The sequence below is a fragment of the Drosophila sulfurigaster genome, unplaced genomic scaffold (genome assembly GCF_023558435.1).
Source record: "Drosophila sulfurigaster albostrigata strain 15112-1811.04 unplaced genomic scaffold, ASM2355843v2 contig_104_pilon, whole genome shotgun sequence".
NCBI lineage: Eukaryota > Metazoa > Arthropoda > Insecta > Diptera > Drosophilidae > Drosophila > Drosophila sulfurigaster.
Window position 1 is genome coordinate 147,501 of NW_026909659.1, and position 8,188 is coordinate 155,688.

The 8,188-nt window shown below is 30.3% G+C and overlaps 1 long non-coding RNA gene across 2 annotated transcripts in view; it reads right to left on the reverse strand.

Moving 5' to 3' along the window:
• LOC133849646 (uncharacterized) overlaps positions 1–7,482 on the reverse strand; it is a 13,577-nt gene extending 6,095 nt beyond the window's left edge. For both annotated transcript variants that reach the window (XR_009895405.1, XR_009895404.1), the window contains exon 1: positions 7,332–7,482. This is a non-coding gene — a long non-coding RNA (uncharacterized LOC133849646). The remainder of the gene's footprint in view (positions 1–7,331) is intronic.
• Positions 7,483–8,188: the final 706 nt, after the last annotated feature.

The following is an 8,188-nucleotide window of genomic DNA, read 5'->3' on the forward strand; positions in this document are numbered from 1 at the left end:
TATATGATTATTTTCATATATTATTTATATATGACTTATGCCGGCAAGACTCACTCCATATACATAGTCATATATATTTCACTTGTGAAATTTTTCTCATATGACATGCCTGCTCGACATCACTAACCCTATATAGGTTTTGTGACACGTTTTCTACAACCAGCTCATTTTACTAAGGTCTACAATCTAATGTATCTTTATGTTGCACTAATTTAATAATACAATAGTAAAACTTCATTATTTTTAACTTTTTTAATCATATTGCCTTCTATATGATTATTTTCATATATTATTTATATATGACTTATGCCGGCAAGACTCACTTCATATACATAGTCATATATATTTCACTTGTGAAATTTTTCTCATATGACATGCCTGCCCGACCTCACCACCCCTATAGAGGTTTTGTGACACGTTTTGTACAACCAGCTCATTTTACTAAGGTCTACCATCTAATGTATCTTTATGTTGAACTAATTTAATAATACAACATTAAAACTTCATTATTTTAACTTTTTAATCATATTGCCTTCTATATGATTATTTTCATATATTATTTATATATGACTTATGCCGGCAAGACTCACTCCATATACATAGTCATATATATTTCACTTGTGAAATTTTTCTCATATGACATGCCTGCCCGACCTCACCACACCTATAGAGGTTTTGTGACACGTTTCCTACAACCAGCTCATTTTACTAAGGTCTACCATCTAATGTATCTTTATGTTGAACTAATTTAATAATACAACATTAAAACTTCATTATTTTTAACTTTTTTAATCATATTGCCTTCTATATGATTATTTTCATATATTATTTATATATGACTTATGCCGGCAAGACTCACTCCATATACATAGTCATATATATTTCACTTGTGAAATTTTTCTCATATGACATGCCTGCCCGACCTCACCACCCCTATAGAGGTTTTGTGACACGTTTTCTACAACCAGCTCATTTTACTAAGGTCCACCACCTAATGTATCTTTATGTGTCACTAATTTAATAATACAACAGCAAAACTTCATTATTTTATCATCAATAATTTTATTAAATACAAGTACAATCGTAAATTGTTTAACATTGTTTAAAATTTTTGTCAAAGTTGAAATCATATGTCAGTTCAATAAAAAATTCACCAAGTCCAAAAAAATGTTTTCTCAAATTTAACTCGAATTTTTATCTCATTATATAAATAACCTTTATAAAATTCTATTTAAAAGGTTTTTCATTCAATTTTCACATGTTGAAATTTTTTGTCAATGTTGAACTCATATCTCGGTAGAACCTCATATCATATGGCTGCAGTTCAATAAAAAATTCACCAAAAAAATTTTTTCTCAAGTTAAATTCAAAATCTTATCTCATTATATTAATAAACTGTATAAAATGCTATTTAAAAAGTTGTTCATTCAATTTTCACATGTTGAAATTTTTTGTCATATTTCGCTAGAACCTTATAAATATGGCTGCAGTTCAATAAAAAATTCACCAAGTCCAAAAAAATGTTTTCTTAAATTTAACTCGAATTCTTATCTTAGTATATTAATAAACTGTATTAAATGCTATTTAAAAAGTTTTTCATTCAATTTTCACATGTTGAAATTTTTTGTCAAAGTTGAACTCATATCTCGGTAGAACCTCATATCATATGGCTGCAGTTCAATAAAAAATTCACCAAGTCCAAAAAATTTTTCTCAAGTTAAATTCAAAATCTTATCTCATTATATTAATAAACTGTATAACATGCTATTTAAAAAGTTTTTCATTCAATTTTCACATGTTGAAATTTGTTGTCAATGTTGAACTCATATCTCGGTAGAACCTCATATCATATGGCTGCAGTTCAATAAAAAATTCACCAAGTCCAAAAAAAAATTGTTCTCAAGTTAAATACAAAATCTTATCTCATTATATTAATAAACAGTATAAAATGCTATTTAAAAAGTTTTTCATTCAATTTTCATATGTTGAATTTTTTTGTCAAAATTGAACTTATAAGTTTTTCATGTCTTAATTTGCGAGACTAATATGATGGCGTTTTTTTTCTACCAAATTCAAGTAAATGCGTACCAAATAAATGCATATTTAAAATTAGCAAGCATTCTATACACATAGATATACCATGCATATTTTTAATTTTCGCCACTAATATAATGGCGTCCTTTTGCTACCAAATAAATATATATTACCAACGTATAATAAATAAATGCATATTTAAAATACGCAAGTATTTTGTACACATAGATACACCATGCATATTTTTAATTTTCGCCACTTATATGATGCCGTCCTTTTGCTACCAAATAAATATGTATAACTAACACATACTATATAAATGCATATTTAAAATATGCAAGTATTTTGTACACATAGATATACTATGCATATTCTTCATTTTCGCCACTAATATGATGGCGTCCTTTTGCTACCAAATAAATATATATTACCAACGTATAATAAATAAATGCATATTTAAAATACGCAAGTATTTTGTAAACATAGATATACCATTCATAATTTTAATTTTCGCCACTAATATAATGGCGTCCGTTTTGCTACCAAATAAATTTATATAACTAACGCATACTAAACAAATGCATATTTAAAATATGCAAGTATTTTGTACACATTGATATACTATGCATATTCTTAATTTTCGCCACTAATATAATGGCGTCCCTTTTGCTACCAAATAAATATATATAACTAACGCATACTAAATAAATGCATATTTAAAATATGCAAGTATTTTGTACACATGGATATACTATGCATATTCTTAATTTTCGCCACAAATATGATGGCGTTCTTTTGCTACCAAATAAATATATATTACCAACGCATAATAAATAAATGCATATTTAAAATTACGCAAGTATTTTGTAAACAAATTTTCGCCACTAATATGATGGCGTCCTTTTGGCTACCAAATAAATATATATTACCAACGCATAATAAATAAATGCATATTTAAAATCTGCAAGTATTTTGTACACATAGATATACTATGCATATTCTTAATTTTCGCCACTAATATGATGGCGTCCTTTTGCTACCAAATAAATATATATTACCAACGTATAATAAATAAATGCATATTTAAAATACGCAAGTATTTTGTAAACATAGATATACCATTCATAATTTTAATTTTCGCCACTAATATAATGGCGTCCGTTTTGCTACCAAATAAATTTATATAACTAACGCATACTAAACAAATGCATATTTAAAATATGCAAGTATTTTGTACACATTGATATACTATGCATATTCTTAATTTTCGCCACTAATATAATGGCGTCCCTTTTGCTACCAAATAAATATATATAACTAACGCATACTAAATAAATGCATATTTAAAATATGCAAGTATTTTGTACACATAGATATACTATGCATATTCTTAATTTTCGCCACTAATATGATGGCGTCCTTTTGCTACCAAATAAATATGTATTACCAACGCATAATAAATAAATGCATATTTAAAATCTGCAAGTATTTTGTACACATAGATATACTATGCATATTCTTAATTTTCGCCACAAATATGATGGCGTTCTTTTGCTACCAAATAAATATATATTACCAACGCATAATAAATAAATGCATATTTAAAATTACGCAAGTATTTTGTAAACAAATTTTCGCCACTAATATGATGGCGTCCTTTTGGCTACCAAATAAATATATATTACCAACGTATAATAAATAAATGCATATTTAAAATACGCAAGTATTTTGTAAACATAGATATACCATTCATAATTTTAATTTTCGCCACTAATATAATGGCGTCCGTTTTGCTACCAAATAAATTTATATAACTAACGCATACTAAACAAATGCATATTTAAAATATGCAAGTATTTTGTACACATTGATATACTATGCATATTCTTAATTTTCGCCACTAATATAATGGCGTCCCTTTTGCTACCAAATAAATATATATAACTAACGCATACTAAATAAATGCATATTTAAAATATGCAAGTATTTTGTACACATAGATATACTATGCATATTCTTAATTTTCGCCACTAATATGATGGCGTCCTTTTGCTACCAAATAAATATGTATTACCAACGCATAATAAATAAATGCATATTTAAAATATGCAAGTATTTTGTACACATAGATATACTATGCATATTCTTCATTTTCGCCACTAATATGATGGCGTCCTTTTGCTACCAAATAAATATATATTACCAACGCATAATAAATAAATGCATATTTAAAATTACGCAAGTATTTTGTAAACAAATTTTCGCCACTAATATGATGGCGTCCTTTTGGCTACCAAATAAATATATATTACCAACGCATAATAAATAAATGCATATTTAAAATATGCAAGTATTTTGTACACATAGATATACTATGCATATTTTTAATTTTTGCCACTAATATGATGGCGTCCTTTTGGCTACCAAATAAATATATATAATTAACGCATACTAAATAAATGCATATTTAAAATAAACAATTATATTTTGTACACATTTATATATTATTTATTTATATATATAATATATTCATATATTGTATAAATATTCTTCTTATATGCGTAATTGTATAACATAATTATGCATACAATTTTGCATATTTATATAGTAATATATCCACCACCAGAATAATTTCTCGTACATGACAAACACTCATAATTATTCCCCTATCTTCCAAATTCTTTCCCACAAATCATATCATAAACATAAACATTTGTCGCGACGGCACCAACTGTCACAAACAAAAAGATCCTATTACATTGGCGATCGTGCCACTTCCAAAAAATCCAAAGTCCATTAAAATTTTCCATTTGCAACTTGAGGACTCAGCATTACTGCACTAACACAAACACAAAACATCACACGTATGTTAGCCCTAAGTCGTAATAAGAACTTTCATGTTAGAGTTCAGCATATTGTGAGTTCAGTTTTTAAAGACACTTTCCTCACTTAAGACGCGTAGCCCGCGAGCTTATAAATAAAAATAAAGTAGTCTATTAAGTAAACAAAAATAAATCCTTGTGTTTTATTTTTTTTACTGTTCGTGCACCGCGAACATTTTATTGGCGCAGCCGGTAGGATACGTCGTACTAGTTACTGAATCAACAAAGCAGTCGTGAACCGCTAGAAGGACTTTAACATTGTCCTGGGTGAACGCGTCCTAGTTGTGAACTATACAAAACGTATCCGCGAAAAACATCTACGTGCGTGAGTGCGTTATTAAAACGGTAATACAAAAAACCTTGTAAAAAATCCGTCATAATAAAAAACTCAAAAAAACCCGAAACACGTGTGCAAATTAATAACAAATCAAAAATGGCAACCGAACTAACAGAAGCACACTTAAACCAGTGTATAAATCAAATCAAACACGTGCCAGCGTTTGATAACGGAGCAGAAAATTTGTCGGCATTTATAAAGAGAATAGATTTTATTCTGTCTCTATACCCAACAACTGATGTACGCCAAAGCAGCGTAATCTTCGGTGCTATTGAACGACAACTGGATGGAGAAGCCTTGCGTACATCCCAGATTACGCAATCCAACAATTGGATGTCGCTGAGATCCTCCCTAATCGAGGAATTCAGGACACAGACACCTTATGAAGAGTTACTAAGAAGACTATACAACACCAACTGGAATGGAAGTCTACGTAAGTTCGTCGAAGAGCTCGAGAGAAAATCCTATATTGTTAGCAATAAGTTAGCACTAGACACTGACGGTAGCACAGCAATAATATACAGAAATGCACTAAAAATTACTACAAAAAATGTAATAACCAAAAAATTACCAGACAGGATATACATGACCTTAGCAAGGCATGATATAACTTCAATAAGCAAGCTAAAAGCCGTTGCTCAAACAGAAGGCATTTATGAGTCTTATGAGACTCAGAATAACCATAAAAGTGAAAACAATAGTCGTAAGAATCAAAATAAATCTTACGCAAACTATTCAAACAATTCTAATTCAGATGATTCGTCCAATTCAAAACCACAAATCAATTACTCAAATTCAAATCAGAATAATCAAAATATTCACCAAGAAAAACTAAAAGAAGCTCAAACCCAAAACCCTTATAACTATTCGAGGGACACCTCAACAAGCCGTGGGCCTAACCCACCGGTAAAAAGACAAAGGGAAAGCCAAAGTGGCCAGTTCAAAATGAAGCAAGGTGAAAATTTTCATCAAAGTGCCTCGGAACTAAATGCAGAGCAAACACACCATACATAAGAATTAAAATGAATGAAGTAAACCTAAAATGTATCATTGATACAGGTTCTTCAATAAACCTTTTAAAACAAAATATTTTCAGTTTTCCAATTCATAAAAATCCAATCAATGTTCAAACAATTAACATAATGGCACTACCGAATTATCAGAAAGTATACTTTTTGGTCCCAGCAGACTTTGCCCTACAAAACAAAAATTTTACATTCATAATTTCTCTGAAAATTATGATATGCTATTAGGAAGAGAATACTTAAAAGCCAGTAAATCCCAAATTGATTACGAAAAGGGTACAGTTACATTAGGAGAATATAAATTTACATTTCAAAACGAAGAAGAAAATTCTGAAGAAACTTACACAGAGGATTGTGCAAATCCACCCTTCACCGAAGATAGGCCATTCAACTTCGCAATCGAAGATGAATTAAAAGAGTGTAATGAGTTCAGACTTGAACATCTTAACACAGAAGAGGTTGAAAAACTAAAAAAGGTTTTACATGAATTTCGCGATATTCAGTACCGGGAAGGTGAAAATTTGACTTTCACTAGTACGATTAAGCATTCAATTCAAACGAAACACGAAGACCCATTATATAAAAGACCCTATAAATACCCACAGGCTTACGATCAAGAAGTCAATAAACAAATCAACGAAATGATAGAGCAGGGCATAATTAAAAAATCAAAATCCCCTTATTGTTCACCCATCTGGATTGTTCCAAAAAAAAAATGGACGCTTCAGGAAAACAAAAATTCCGGTTAGTCATTGACTACCGAAACCTCAATGAAATAACCATTGACGACAAATTCCCCATTCCAAATATGGATGAGATCCTAGACAAGTTAGGCAAATGCCAATACTACACTACGATCGATCTTGCAAAGGGTTTCCATCAAATCCAAATGGATCCCGATTCAATTGCAAAAACTGCCTTTTCACTCACTCGTATGCCCTTTGGGCTTAAAAATGCTCCAGCGACTTTCCAGCGCTGTATGAATAACCTACTTGAAGATCTGATCTTCAAGGATTGTCTAGTTTACTTAGATGATATTATTATCTACTCCACTTCATTGGAAGAGCACATATCATCCATTTCGAAAGTCTTCTCAAAACTTCGGGAAGCAAATTTGAAATTACAATTAGACAAATGCGAATTCATGAAGAAGGAAACTGATTTCCTCGGGCATGTAATCACCACGCAAGGTATAAAACCAAATCCAAACAAAATTAAACAAACAAAACGCCACCATAAACATAAAAGATCCCACTTATGTGTCAGCATTTGAAAAATTCAAAGTATTAATAACGTCCGATCCGATACTAGTTTATCCAAATTTCGAGAAACCATTCTCATTGACTACAGATGCTAGCAACTTCGCTATAGGCGCCGTTCTATCACAGGAACACAAACCCATTTGCTATGCAAGTCGAACATTAAACGAACACGAATCAAACTATTCAGCTATAGAGAAAGAACTATTAGCTATCGTGTGGGCAACCAAATATTTCCGTTCTTACCTATTCGGTAGAAAATTCCAGATCTTAAGCGATCACAAACCACTAGTTTGGCTCAGTAACATTAAAGAACCAAACATGAAATTACAAAGATGGAAAATCCGATTAAACGAATACGATTATCAAATCAAGTATTTACCAGGAAAAGAAAATAACGTAGCAGATGCACCTTTACGTATAAAAATAGAAGAGAATTTCTTAGGAGAAGATGCAATTAGCACAGGAGCAACTATACATAGTGCTCAAGAGGATCAATATCACATACCAATAACCGAAAGACCTTTAAACTACTTTAACAGGCAAATAGAATTCATAAAAGGTGACGATAATAAAGTTGAAACAAACCACTATTTTCATAAACTTAACATAAAAATTTCTTAAAGGAAATTATACAATCAATATGCTAAA